General features: G+C 39.3%; 7 non-coding genes across 7 annotated transcripts; all 7 read left to right on the forward strand.

Annotated features, from left to right (window-relative positions):
* The first annotated feature begins 817 nt into the window (after positions 1-817).
* On the forward strand, positions 818-890 carry TRNAR-CCG (transfer RNA arginine (anticodon CCG)). Its single transcript has one exon. It is a non-coding gene; the product is annotated as a tRNA-Arg (tRNA).
* A 1,966-nt stretch (positions 891-2,856) lies between these two features.
* On the forward strand, positions 2,857-2,932 carry TRNAR-CCG (transfer RNA arginine (anticodon CCG)). The gene has a single exon. It is a non-coding gene; the product is annotated as a tRNA-Arg (tRNA).
* A 1,963-nt stretch (positions 2,933-4,895) lies between these two features.
* Positions 4,896-4,968, forward strand: TRNAR-CCG (transfer RNA arginine (anticodon CCG)). Its single transcript has one exon. It is a non-coding gene; the product is annotated as a tRNA-Arg (tRNA).
* Positions 4,969-6,935: 1,967 nt separating this feature from the next.
* TRNAR-CCG (transfer RNA arginine (anticodon CCG)) lies at positions 6,936-7,008 on the forward strand. The gene has a single exon. It is a non-coding gene; the product is annotated as a tRNA-Arg (tRNA).
* A 1,967-nt stretch (positions 7,009-8,975) lies between these two features.
* On the forward strand, positions 8,976-9,048 carry TRNAR-CCG (transfer RNA arginine (anticodon CCG)). Its single transcript has one exon. It is a non-coding gene; the product is annotated as a tRNA-Arg (tRNA).
* A 1,966-nt stretch (positions 9,049-11,014) lies between these two features.
* TRNAR-CCG (transfer RNA arginine (anticodon CCG)) lies at positions 11,015-11,087 on the forward strand. The gene has a single exon. It is a non-coding gene; the product is annotated as a tRNA-Arg (tRNA).
* A 1,966-nt stretch (positions 11,088-13,053) lies between these two features.
* On the forward strand, positions 13,054-13,126 carry TRNAR-CCG (transfer RNA arginine (anticodon CCG)). Its single transcript has one exon. It is a non-coding gene; the product is annotated as a tRNA-Arg (tRNA).
* The last annotated feature ends 2,014 nt before the right edge of the window (positions 13,127-15,140 follow it).

The following is a 15,140-nucleotide window of genomic DNA, read 5'->3' on the forward strand; positions in this document are numbered from 1 at the left end:
AGGATGTTCCAACCTAGAAGAGGGCATTGCAGTGTGAGGGCATCATAGAAGTCATCATTAGAGACAATGAATACATTATCACTAAGTCAATGACCTCCTAGTTATTATCTCTACCAAGTGGGTGGCCTTGAGACAGTGATCACCACAGATAGGAAGTCAGAGATGTCAGGTGAAATGAAAATATGCCAGGCAAGAAATCTAGTTTGTAAAAATCATCAATTTTTGAGACAGAGTAAGAAAAATGCTGGAACTCTAGAATAGTGTCCATAATGGAAAAATCTTACAGCAATTCTTAAATTTTGTAAAGTGCGAATGCCAAGAATATAACACACAGTGCATCGAATTTACGCATTTGGCCAATCCAAAGCAGTTGCTAAGGATTGGTGTATGTCAGGACTATTTGTCCCTATTTTGAGTTCATCTTCATTTCCATCTGTAGAAAGTACCAGTACATACACATTTTTTAGAAGACAAAACATCAGAAGCCAAACTATAAGCTATTTCAGTGCATATAAATCAAAATACTATAAATAAGGATGGCGAGGAGTAGCAACCACCGCACTGTATACTCTCTTCAATCAAAAGTGTTCAATATGAATTGCGGAAGGGTTTGTGTTGCGGGAGTTGTTCCTTTCTTTACCTTCGCTCACTGGACCATCATATGCAAAGTGTGTTTTCCAAACTCACAGACTTGCTCTACATGTTGACTGTGTTTTTTTTCATGTTTTTGTTGTTTTTGCCATGGGGTGTTTATTCTGTGTTTGAATTGGTGTTCAGTTGGTCTATTATGGTCAGATCAGTGCTTTTTCTATCAAGTGGCCCTGTGGCCTAATGGATAAGGCATCAGCCTCCGAAGCTGGGGATTGTGGGTTCAAGTCCCACCTGGGTCGTCAATTATTTTTAATTTTGGTCTTAATTAAATATGAACGAATTTCAACATATATTAACATAAAGATGATTAAAAGGTCTCATCAATGAAAATCATCACACTCATTTCATTCACCTTGTCAATACTGATATATTACCGCGAGACTATGCAGTAAAGACACGCGAATCTTGTCCTGTCTTCATAGAGCTGCCTTGCAACTGTGACATGTCACTTAATATTTTGTTTCTCAGGGAGTATAGCAGCAGAGAAACAGATACTGCTAATTCAATTCCTTATGAGGACCCCAGCATTTAAGATGTTACTCTTAAGTGAGCTCCCATGTAGCCACCAATTGCTGAAAAGTGTCTTCCTCAGGTGCCATCTCAACTGTGAAGAGAATCCTCCTAAGCTAGCCTCCTTGCAGTGACATGGCACTGAGAATCATTTTCCTCAGTGAGAATCTCTGCAGTGAAAAAGTTTCTCTTAAGGGATTGTCTCTGTCGTGGAATGTTACAGGAAGTCCTCTTGGTTGGGTAGTGTCCCTGGATTGTAGATCATCCTTTTATAGAGCTGCACTGCACTCATATGTTACTGAACAGCACCTTCCTCTGCAAGAATACTAGCAGTAGAAAATATAGTCTTATGAGAATGAAGCCTGCTGTAAGAGCACCCGAAATAGCCCCACTGCCAGTGTCTCTGCAGAAAGTGGACACTGAGTTGAAACTACTTTCTTGAATTGATTGCACAGTTAAGTACCCTTGTTGCTCGGCACTGTTGCCATTATGGAATCGGAGCGATTTAGAAAGACAACGGTCCGTATTGTAGAATAGAATCCTGTTGTGCTCTTTTTAGTGACCAATCGAAACCAGTGTACCAGGAATACATAAACATGATAAAACAGGAAGAAAAGTGATGAATTCAAATGTAATGCATTTTATTTAGAAAAGTCCACAAAACCTGCACCATTCAAAACTTGCAGTGAGTGATTAATAAGAGGATCTGAAACTATGTCAAAGGAAATGAATAGGTAAGACATGAAAATCACAAAAAATCTGGTGCTCAAGATGGATATTGTGTCAAGTGTTATGCCCATGAGACTCTGTGACACATGTTTCGGAAAATATCTGGCTTCAACAGGTGAAGGATTACTTGAAAAGTCAAGCAAGTTAGCAAGAATGTTCCAACCTAGAAGAGGGCATTGCAGTGTGAGGGCATCATAGAAGTCATCATTAGAGACAATGAATACATTATCACTAAGTCAATGACCTCCTAGTTATTATCTCTACCAAGTGGGTGGCCTTGAGACAGTGATCACCACAGATAGGAAGTCAGAGATGTCAGGTGAAATGAAAATATGCCAGGCAAGAAATCTAGTTTGTAAAAATCATCAATTTTTGAGACAGAGTAAGAAAAATGCTGGAACTCTAGAATAGTGTCCATAATGGAAAAATCTTACAGCAATTCTTAAATTTTGTAAAGTGCGAATGCCAAGAATATAACACACAGTGCATCGAATTTACGCATTTGGCCAATCCAAAGCAGTTGCTAAGGATTGGTGTATGTCAGGACTATTTGTCCCTATTTTGAGTTCATCTTCATTTCCATCTGTAGAAAGTACCAGTACATACACATTTTTTAGAAGACAAAACATCAGAAGCCAAACTATAAGCTATTTCAGTGCATATAAATCAAAATACTATAAATAAGGATGGCGAGGAGTAGCAACCACCGCACTGTATACTCTCTTCAATCAAAAGTGTTCAATATGAATTGCGGAAGGGTTTGTGTTGCGGGAGTTGTTCCTTTCTTTACCTTCGCTCACTGGACCATCATATGCAAAGTGTGTTTTCCAAACTCACAGACTTGCTCTACATGTTGACTGTGTTTTTTTTCATGTTTTTGTTTTTTTTGCCATGGGGTGTTTATTCTGTGTTTGAATTGGTGTTCAGTTGGTCTATTATGGTCAGATCAGTGCTTTTCTATCAAGTGGCCCTGTGGCCTAATGGATAAGGCATCAGCCTCCGAAGCTGGGGATTGTGGGTTCAAGTCCCACCTGGGTGGTCAATTATTTTTAATTTTGGTCTTAATTAAATATGAACGAATTTCAACATATATTAACATAAAGATGATTAAAAGGTCTCATCAATGAAAATCATCACACTCATTTCATTCACCTTGTCAATACTGATATATTACCGCGAGACTATGCAGTAAAGACACGTGAATCTTGTCCTGTCTTCATAGAGCTGCCTTGCAACTGTGACATGTCACTTAATATTTTGTTTCTCAGGGAGTATAGCAGCAAAGAAACAGATACTGCTAATTCAATTCCTTATGAGGGCCCCAGCATTTAAGATGTTACTCTTAAGTGAGCTCCCATGTAGCCACCAATTGCTGAAAAGTGTCTTCCTCAGGTGCCATCTCAACTGTGAAGAGAATCCTCCTAAGCTAGCCTCCTTGCAGCGACATGTCACTGAGAATCATTTTCCTCAGTGAGAATCTCTGCAGTGAAAAAGTTTCTCTTAAGGGATTGTCTCTGTCGTGGAATGTTACAGGAAGTCCTCTTGGTTGGGTAGTGTCCCTGGATTGTAGATCATCCTTTTATAGAGCTGCACTGCACTCATATGTTACTGAACAGCACCTTCCTCTGCAAGAATACTAGCAGTAGAAAATATAGTCTTATGAGAATGAAGCCTGCTGTAAGAGCACCCGAAATAGCCCCACTGCCAGTGTCTCTGCAGAAAGTGGACACTGAGTTGAAACTACTTTCTTGAATTGATTGCACAGTTAAGTACCCTTGTTGCTCGGCACTGTTGCCATTATGGAATCGGAGCAATTGAGAAAGACAACGATCCGTACTGTAGAATAGAATCCTGTTGTGCTCTTTTTAGTGACCAATCGACACCAGTGTACCAGGAATACATAAACATGATAAAACAGGAAGAAAAGTGATGAATTCAAATGTAATGCATTTTATTTAGAAAAGTCCACAAAACCTGCACCATTCAAAAGTTGCAGTGAGTGATTAATAAGAGGATCTGAAACTATGTCAAAGGAAATGAATAGGTAAGACATGAAAATAACAAAAAATCTGGTGCTCAAGATGGATATTGTGTCAAGTGTCATGCCCATGAGACTCTGTGACACATGTTTCGGAAAATATCTGGCTTCAACAGGTGAATGATTACTTGAAAAGTCAAGCAAATTAGCAAGGATGTTCCAACCTAGAAGAGGGCATTGCAGTGTGAGGGCATCATAGAAGTCATCATTAGAGACAATGAATACATTATCACTAAGTCAATGACCTCCTAGTTATTATCTTTACCAAGTGGGTGGCCGTGAGACAGTGATCACCACAGATAGGAAGTCAGAGATGTCAGGTGAAATGAAAATATGCCAGGCAAGAAATCTAGTTTGTAGAAATCATCAATTTTTGAGACAGAGTAAGAAAAATGCTGGAACTCTAGAATAGTGTCCATAATGGAAAAATCTTACAGCAATTCTTAAATTTTGTAAAGTGCGAATGCCAAGAATATAACACACAGTGCATCGAATTTACGCATTTGGCCAATCCAAAGCAGTTGCTAAGGATTGGTGCATGTCAGGACTATTTGTCCCTATTTTGAGTTCATCTTCATTTCCATCTGTAGAAAGTACCAGTATATACACATTTTTTAGAAGACAAAACATCAGAAGCCGAACTAAAAGCTATTTCAGTGCATATAAATCAAAATACTATAAATAAGGATGGCGAGGAGTAGCAACCACCGCACTGTATACTCTCTTCAATCAAAAGTGTTCAATATGAATTGCGGAAGGGTTTGTGTTGCGGGAGTTGTTCCTTTCTTTACCTTCGCTCACTGGACCATCATATGCAAAGTGTGTTTTCCAAACTCACAGACTTGCTCTACATGTTGACTGTGTTTTTTTTCATGTTTTTGTTGTTTTTGCCATGGGGTGTTTATTCTGTGTTTGAATTGGTGTTCAGTTGGTCTATTATGGTCAGATCAGTGCTTTTCTATCAAGTGGCCCTGTGGCCTAATGGATAAGGCATCAGCCTCCGAAGCTGGGGATTGTGGGTTCAAGTCCCACCTGGGTCGTCAATTATTTTTAATTTTGGTCTTAATTAAATATGAACGAATTTCAACATATATTAACATAAAGATGATTAAAAGGTCTCATCAATGAAAATCATCACACTCATTTCATTCACCTTGTCAATACTGATATATTACCGCGAGACTATGCAGTAAAGACACGTGAATCTTGTCCTGTCTTCATAGAGCTGCCTTGCAACTGTGACATGTCACTTAATATTTTGTTTCTCAGGGAGTATAGCAGCAGAGAAACAGATACTGCTAATTCAATTCCTTATGAGGGCCCCAGCATTTAAGATGTTACTCTTAAGTGAGCTCCCATGTAGCCACCAATTGCTGAAAAGTGTCTTCCTCAGGTGCCATCTCAACTGTGAAGAGAATCCTCCTAAACTAGCCTCCTTGCAGCGACATGTCACTGAGAATCATTTTCCTCAGTGAGAATCTCTGCAGTGAAAAAGTTTCTCTTAAGGGATTGTCTCTGTCGTGGAATGTTACAGGAAGTCCTCTTGGTTGGGTAGTGTCCCTGGATTGTAGATCATCCTTTTATAGAGCTGCACTGCACTCACATGTTACTGAACAGCACCTTCCTCTGCAAGAATACTAGCAGTAGAAAATATAGTCTTATGAGAATGAAGCCTGCTGTAAGAGCACCCGAAATAGCCCTATTGCCAGTGTCTCTGCAGAAAGGGGACACTGAGTTGAAACTACTTTCTTGAATTGATTGCACAGTTAAGTACCCTTGTTGCTCGGCACTGTTGCCATTATGGAATCGGAGCAATTGAGAAAGACAACGATCCGTACTGTAGAATAGAATCCTGTTGTGCTCTTTTTAGTGACCAATCGACACCAGTTTACCAGGAATACATAAACATGATAAAACAGGAAGAAAAGTGATGAATTCAAATGTAATGCATTTTATTTAGAAAAGTCCACAAAACCTGCACCATTCAAAACTTGCAGTGAGTGATTAATAAGAGGATCTGAAACTATGTCAAAGGAAATGAATAGGTAAGACATGAAAATCACAAAAAATCTGGTGCTCAAGATGGATATTGTGTCAAGTGTCATGCCCATGAGACTCTGTGACACATGTTTCGGAAAATATCTGGCTTCAACAGGTGAATGATTACTTGAAAAGTCAAGCAAATTAGCAAGGATGTTCCAACCTAGAAGAGGGCATTGCAGTGTGAGGGCATCATAGAAGTCATCATTAGAGACAATGAATACATTATCACTAAGTCAATGACCTCCTAGTTATTATCTTTACCAAGTGGGTGGCCGTGAGACAGTGATCACCACAGATAGGAAGTCAGAGATGTCAGGTGAAATGAAAATATGCCAGGCAAGAAATCTAGTTTGTAGAAATCATCAATTTTTGAGACAGAGTAAGAAAAATGCTGGAACTCTAGAATAGTGTCCATAATGGAAAAATCTTACAGCAATTCTTAAATTTTGTAAAGTGCGAATGCCAAGAATATAACACACAGTGCATCGAATTTACGCATTTGGCCAATCCAAAGCAGTTGCTAAGGATTGGTGCATGTCAGGACTATTTGTCCCTATTTTGAGTTCATCTTCATTTCCATCTGTAGAAAGTACCAGTATATACACATTTTTTAGAAGACAAAACATCAGAAGCCGAACTAAAAGCTATTTCAGTGCATATAAATCAAAATACTATAAATAAGGATGGCGAGGAGTAGCAACCACCGCACTGTATACTCTCTTCAATCAAAAGTGTTCAATATGAATTGCGGAAGGGTTTGTGTTGCAGGAGTTGTTCCTTTCTTTACCTTCGCTCACTGGACCTTCATATGCAAGGTGTGTTTTCCAAACTCACAGACTTGCTCTACATGTTGACTGTGTTTTTTTTCATGTTTTTGTTGTTTTTGCCATGGGGTGTTTATTCTGTGTTTGAATTGGTGTTCAGTTGGTCTATTATGGTCAGATCAGTGCTTTTTCTATCAAGTGGCCCTGTGGCCTAATGGATAAGGCATCTGCCTCCGAAGCTGGGGATTGTGGGTTCAAGTCCCACCTGGGTCGTCAATTATTTTTAATTTTGATCTTAATTAAATATGAACGAATTTCAACATATATTAACATAAAGATGATTAAAAGGTCTCATCAATGAAAATCATCACACTCATTTCATTCACCTTGTCAATACTGATATATTACCGCGAGACTATGCAGTAAAGACACGTGAATCTTGTCCTGTCTTCATAGAGCTGCCTTGCAACTGTGACATGTCACTTAATATTTTGTTTCTCAGGGAGTATAGCAGCAGAGAAACAGATACTGCTAATTCAATTCCTTATGAGGGCCCCAGCATTTAAGATGTTACTCTTAAGTGAGCTCCCATGTAGCCACCAATTGCTGAAAAGTGTCTTCCTCAGGTGCCATCTCAACTGTGAAGAGAATCCTCCTAAGCTAGCCTCCTTGCAGTGACATGGCACTGAGAATCATTTTCCTCAGTGAGAATCTCTGCAGTGAAAAAGTTTCTCTTAAGGGATTGTCTCTGTCGTGGAATGTTACAGGAAGTCCTCTTGGTTGGGTAGTGTCCCTGGATTGTAGATCATCCTTTTATATAGCTGCACTGCACTCATATGTTACTGAACAGCACCTTCCTCTGCAAGAATACTAGCAGTAGAAAATATAGTCTTATGAGAATGAAGCCTGCTGTAAGAGCACCCGAAATAGCCCCACTGCCAGTGTCTCTGCAGAAAGTGGACACTGAGTTGAAACTACTTTCTTGAATTGATTGCACAGTTAAGTACCCTTGTTGCTCGGCACTGTTGCCATTATGGAATCGGAGCAATTGAGAAAGACAACGGTCCGTACTGTAGAATATAATCCTGTTGTGCTCTTTTTAGTGACCAATCGACACCAGTGTACCAGGAATACATAAACATGATAAAACAGGAAGAAAAGTGATGAATTCAAATGTAATGCATTTTATTTAGAAAAGTCCACAAAACCTGCACCATTCAAAACTTGCAGTGAGTGATTAATAAGAGGATCTGAAACTATGTCAAAGGAAATGAATAGGTAAGACATGAAAATCACAAAAAATCTGGTGCTCAAGATGGATATTGTGTCAAGTGTCATGCCCATGAGACTCTGTGACACATGTTTCGGAAAATATCTGGCTTCAACAGGTGAAGGATTACTTGAAAAGTCAAGCAAGTTAGCAAGGATGTTCCAACCTAGAAGAGGGCATTGCAGTGTGAGGGCATCATAGAAGTCATCATTAGAGACAATGAATACATTATCACTAAGTCAATGACCTCCTAGTTATTATCTTTACCAAGTGGGTGGCCGTGAGACAGTGATCACCACAGATAGGAAGTCAGAGATGTCAGGTGAAATGAAAATATGCCAGGCAAGAAATCTAGTTTGTAGAAATCATCAATTTTTGAGACAGAGTAAGAAAAATGCTGGAACTCTAGAATAGTGTCCATAATGGAAAAATCTTACAGCAATTCTTAAATTTTGTAAAGTGCGAATGCCAAGAATATAACACACAGTGCATCGAATTTACGCATTTGGCCAATCCAAAGCAGTTGCTAAGGATTGGTGCATGTCAGGACTATTTGTCCCTATTTTGAGTTCATCTTCATTTCCATCTGTAGAAAGTACCAGTACATACACATTTTTTAGAAGACAAAACATCAGAAGCCAAACTAAGAGCTATTTCAGTGCATATAAATCAAAATACTATAAATAAGGATGGCGAGGAGTAGCAACCACCGCACTGTATACTCTCTTCAATCAAAAGTGTTCAATATGAATTGCGGAAGGGTTTGTGTTGCAGGAGTTGTTCCTTTCTTTACCTTCGCTCACTGGACCATCATATGCAAGGTGTGTTTTCCAAACTCACAGACTTGCTCTACATGTTGACTGTGTTTTTTTTTCATGTTTTTGTTGTTTTTGCCATGGGGTGTTTATTCTATGTTTGAATTGGTGTTCAGTTGGTCTATTATGGTCAGAACAGTGCTTTTCTAGCAAGTGGCCCTGTGGCCTAATGGATAAGGCATCAGCCTCCGAAGCTGGGGATTGTGGGTTCAAGTCCCACCTGGGTCGTCAATTATTTTTAATTTTGATCTTAATTAAATATGAACGAATTTCAACATATATTAACATAAAGATGATTAAAAGGTCTCATCAATGAAAATCATCACACTCATTTCATTCACCTTGTCAATACTGATATATTACCGCGAGACTATGCAGTAAAGACACGTGAATCTTGTCCTGTCTTCATAGAGCTGCCTTGCAACTGTGACATGTCACTTAATATTTTGTTTCTCAGGGAGTATAGCAGCAGAGAAACAGATACTGCTAATTCAATTCCTTATGAGGGCCCCAGCATTTAAGATGTTACTCTTAAGTGAGCTCCCATGTAGCCACCAATTGCTGAAAAGTGTCTTCCTCAGGTGCCATCTCAACTGTGAAGAGAATCCTCCTAAGCTAGCCTCCTTGCAGTGACATGGCACTGAGAATCATTTTCCTCAGTGAGAATCTCTGCAGTGAAAAAGTTTCTCTTAAGCGATTGTCTCTGTCGTGGAATGTTACAGGAAGTCCTCTTGGTTGGGTAGTGTCCCTGGATTGTAGATCATCCTTTTATAGAGCTGCACTGCACTCACATGTTACTGAACAGCACCTTCCTCTGCAAGAATACTAGCAGTAGAAAATATAGTCTTATGAGAATGAAGCCTGCTGTAAGAGCACCCGAAATAGCCCTACTGCCAGTGTCTCTGCAGAAAGTGGACACTGAGTTGAAACTACTTTCTTGAATTGATTGCACAGTTAAGTACCCTTGTTGCTCGGCACTGTTGCCATTATGGAATCGGGGCGATTGAGAAAGACAACGGTCCGTATTGTAGAATAGAATCCTGTTGTGCTCTTTTTAGTGACCAATCGACACCAGTGTACCAGGAATACATAAACATGATAAAACAGGAAGAAAAGTGATGAATTCAAATGTAATGCATTTTATTTAGAAAAGTCCACAAAACCTGCACCATTCAAAACTTGCAGTGAGTGATTAATAAGAGGATCTGAAACTATGTCAAAGGAAATGAATAGGTAAGACATGAAAATCACAAAAAATCTGGTGCTCAAGATGGATATTGTGTCAAGTATCATGCCCATGAGACTCTGTGACACATGTTTCGGAAAATATCTGGCTTCAACAGGTGAAGGATTACTTGAAAAGTCAAGCAAGTTAGCAAGGATGTTCCAACCTAGAAGAGGGCATTGCAGTGTGAGGGCATCATAGAAGTAATCATTAGAGACAATGAATACATTATCACTAAGTCAATGACCTCCTAGTTATTATCTTTACCAAGTGGGTGGCCGTGAGACAGTGATCACCACAGATAGGAAGTCAGAGATGTCAGGTGAAATGAAAATATGCCAGGCAAGAAATCTAGTTTGTAGAAATCATCAATTTTTGAGACAGAGTAAGAAAAATGCTGGAACTCTAGAATAGTGTCCATAATGGAAAAATCTTACAGCAATTCTTAAATTTTGTAAAGTGCGAATGCCAAGAATATAAAACACAGTGCATCGAATTTACGCATTTGGCCAATCCAAAGCAGTTGCTAAGGATTGGTGTATGTCAGGACTATTTGTGCCTATTTTGAGTTCATCTTCATTTCCATCTGTAGAAAGTACCAGTACATACACATTTTTTAGAAGACAAAACATCAGAAGCCAAACTAAGAGCTATTTCAGTGCATATAAATCAAAATACTATAAATAAGGATGGCGAGGAGTAGCAACCACCGCACTGTATACTCTCTATAATCAAAAGTGTTCAATATGAATTGCGGAAGGGTTTGTGTTGCAGGAGTTGTTCCTTTCTTTACCTTCGCTCACTGGACCATCATATGCAAGGTGTGTTTTCCAAACTCACAGACTTGCTCTACATGTTGACTGTGTTTTTTTTCATGTTTTTGTTGTTTTTGCCATGGGGGGTTTATTCTGTGTGTGAATTGGTGTTCAGCTGGTCTATTATGGTCAGATCAGTGCTTTTCCATCAAGTGGCCCTGTGGCCTAATGGATAAGGCATCAGCCTCCGAAGCTGGGGATTGTGGGTTCAAGTCCCACCTGGGTCGTCAATTATTTTTAATTTTGATCTTAATTAAATATGAACGAATTTCAACATATATTAACATAAAGATGATTAAAAGGTCTCATCAATGATAATCATCACACTCATTTCATTCACCTTGTCAATACTGATATATTACCGCAAGACTATGCAGTAAAGACACGTGAATCTTGTCCTGTCTTCATAGAGCTGCCTTGCAACTGTGACATGTCACTTAATATTTTGTTTCTCAGGGAGTATAGCAGCAGAGAAACAGATACTGCTAATTCAATTCCTTATGAGGGCCCCAGCATTTAAGATGTTACTCTTAAGTGAGCTCCCATGTAGCCACCAATTGCTGAAAAGTGTCTTCCTCAGGTGCCATCTCAACTGTGAAGAGAATCCTCCTAAGCTAGCCTCCTTGCAGTGACATGGCACTGAGAATCATTTTCCTCAGTGAGAATCTCTGCAGTGAAAAAGTTTCTCTTAAGGGATTGTCTCTGTCGTGGAATGTTACAGGAAGTCCTCTTGGTTGGGTAGTGTCCCTGGATTGTAGATCATCCTTTTATAGAGCTGCACTGCACTCACATGTTACTGAACAGCACCTTCCTCTGCAAGAATACTAGCAGTAGAAAATATAGTCTTATGAGAATGAAGCCCGCTGTAAGAGCACCCGAAATAGCCCTACTGCCAGTGTCTCTGCAGAAAGTGGACACTGAGTTGAAACTACTTTCTTGAATTGATTGCACAGTTAAGTACCCTTGTTGCTCGGCACTGTTGCCATTATGGAATCGGAGCGATTGAGAAAGACAACAGTCCGTACTGTAGAATAGAATCCTGTTGTGCTCTTTTTAGTGACCAATCGACACCAGTGTACCAGGAATACATAAACATGATAAAACAGGAAGAAAAGTGATGAATTCAAATGTAATGCATTTTATTTAGAAAAGTCCACAAAACCTGCACCATTCAAAACTTGCAGTGAGTGATTAATAAGAGGATCTGAAACTATGTCAAAGGAAATGAATAGGTAAGACATGAAAATCACAAAAAATCTGGTGCTCAAGATGGATATTGTGTCAAGTGTCATGCCCATGAGACTCTGTGACACATGTTTCGGAAAATATCTGGCTTCAACAGGTGAAGGATTACTTGAAAAGTCAAGCAAGTTAGCAAGGATGTTCCAACCTAGAAGAGGGCATTGCAGTGTGAGGGCATCATAGAAGTCATCATTAGAGACAATGAATACATTATCACTAAGTCAATGACCTCCTAGTTATTATCTTTACCAAGTGGGTGGCCGTGAGACAGTGATCACCACAGATAGGAAGTCAGAGATGTCAGGTGAAATGAAAATATGCCAGGCAAGAAATCTAGTTTGTAGAAATCATCAATTTTTGAGACAGAGTAAGAAAAATGCTGGAACTCTAGAATAGTGTCCATAATGGAAAAATCTTACAGCAATTCTTAAATTTTGTAAAGTGCGAATGCCAAGAATATAACACACAGTGCATCGAATTTACGCATTTGGCCAATCCAAAGCAGTTGCTAAGGATTGGTGTATGTCAGGACTATTTGTCCCTATTTTGAGTTCATCTTCATTTCCATCTGTAGAAAGTACCAGTACATACACATTTTTTAGAAGACAAAACATCAGAAGCCAAACTAAGAGCTATTTCAGTGCATATAAATCAAAATACTATAAATAAGGATGGCGAGGAGTAGCAACCACCGCACTGTATACTCTCTTCAATCAAAAGTGTTCAATATGAATTGTGGAAGGGTTTGTGTTGCAGGAGTTGTTCCTTTCTTTACCTTCGCTCACTGGACCATCATATGCAAGGTGTGTTTTCCAAACTCACAGACTTGCTCTACATGTTGACTGTGTTTTTTTTCATGTTTTTGTTGTTTTTGCCATGGGGTGTTTATTCTGTGTGTGAATTGGTGTTCAGCTGGTCTATTATGGTCAGATCAGTGCTTTTCCATCAAGTGGCCCTGTGGCCTAATGGATAAGGCATCAGCCTCCGAAGCTGGGGATTGTGGGTTCAAGTCCCACCTGGGTCGTCAATTATTTTTAATTTTGATCTTAATTAAATATGAACGAATTTCAACATATATTAACATAAAGATGATTAAAAGGTCTCATCAATGAAAATCATCACACTCATTTCATTCACCTTGTCAATACTGATGTATTACCGCGACACTATGCAGTAAAGACATGTGAATCTTGTCCTGTCTTCATAGAGCTGCCTTGCAACTGTGACATGTCACTTAATATTTTGTTTCTCAGGGAGTATAGCAGCAGAGAAACAGATACTGCTAATTCAATTCCTTATGAGGGCCCCAGCATTTAAGATGTTACTCTTAAGTGAGCTCCCATGTAGCCACCAATTGCTGAAAAGTGTCTTCCTCAGGTGCCATCTCAACTGTGAAGAGAATCCTCCTAAGCTAGCCTCCTTGCAGTGACATGGCACTGAGAATCATTTTCCTAAGTGAGAATCTCTGCAGTGAAAAAGTTTCTCTTAAGGAATTGTCTCTGTCGTGGAATGTTACAGGAAGTCCTCTTGGTTGGGTAGGGTCCCTGGATTGTAGATCATCCTTTTATAGAGCTGCACTGCGCTCACATGTTACTGAACAGCACCTTCCTCTGCAAGAATACTAGCAGTAGAAAATATAGTCTTATGAGAATGAAGCCCGCTGTAAGAGCACCCGAAATAGCCCTACTGCCAGTGTCTCTGCAGAAAGTGGACACTGAGTTGAAACTACTTTCTTGAATTGATTGCACAGTTAAGTACCCTTGTTGCTCGGCACTGTTGCCATTATGGAATCGGAGCGATTGAGAAAGACAACGGTCCGTACTGTAAAATAGAATCCTGTTGTGCTCTTTTTAGTGACCAATCGACACCAGTGTACCAGGAATACATAAACATGATAAAACAGGAAGAAAAGTGATGAATTCAAATGTAATGCATTTTATTTAGAAAAGTCCACAAAACCTGCACCATTCAAAACTTGCAGTGAGTGATTAATAAGAGGATCTGAAACTATGTCAAAGGAAATGAATAGGTAAGACATGAAAATCACAAAAAATCTGGTGCTCAAGATGGATATTGTGTCAAGTGTCATGCCCATGAGATTCTGTGACACATGTTTCGGAAAATATCTGGCTTCAACAGGTGAAGGATTACTTGAAAAGTCAAGCAAGTTAGCAAGGATGTTCCAACCTAGAAGAGGGCATTGCAGTGTGAGGGCATCATAGAAGTCATCATTAGAGACAATGAATACATTATCACTAAATCAATGACCTCCTAGTTATTATCTTTACCAAGTGGGTGGCCGTGAGACAGTGATCACCACAGATAGGAAGTCAGAGATGTCAGGTGAAATGAAAATATGCCAGGCAAGAAATCTAGTTTGTAGAAATCATCAATTTTTGAGACAGAGTAAGAAAAATGCTGGAACTCTAGAATAGTGTCCATAATGGAAAAATCTTACAGCAATTCTTAAATTTTGTAAAGTGCGAATTCCAAGAATATAACACACAGTGCATCGAATTTACGCATTTGGCCGATCCAAAGCAGTTGCTAAGGATTGGTGCATGTCAGGACTATTTGTCCCTATTTTGAGTTCATCTTCATTTCCATCTGTAGAAAGTACCAGTATATACACATTTTTTAGAAGACAAAACATCAGAAGCCGAACTAAAAGCTATTTCAGTGCATATAAATCAAAATACTATAAATAAGGATGGCGAGGAGTAGCAACCACCGCACTGTATACTCTCTTCAATCAAAAGTGTTCAATATGAATTGCGGAAGGGTTTGTGTTGCAGGAGTTGTTCCTTTCTTTACCTTCGCTCACTGGACCATCATATGCAAGGTGTGTTTTCCAAACTCACAGACTTGCTCTACATGTTGACTGTGTTTTTTTTCATGTTTTTGTTGTTTTTGCCATGGGGTGTTTATTCTGTGTTTGAATTGGTGTTCAGTTGGTCTATTATTGTCAGATCAGTGCTTTTCTATCAAGTGGCCCTGTGGCCTAATGGATAAGGCATCAGCCTCCGAAGCCGGGGGGT

This window comes from Ambystoma mexicanum, chromosome 3q (assembly GCF_040938575.1).
Source record: "Ambystoma mexicanum isolate Mex_15411 chromosome 3q, UKY_AmexF1_1, whole genome shotgun sequence".
Taxonomy (NCBI): Eukaryota; Metazoa; Chordata; class Amphibia; order Caudata; family Ambystomatidae; genus Ambystoma; species Ambystoma mexicanum.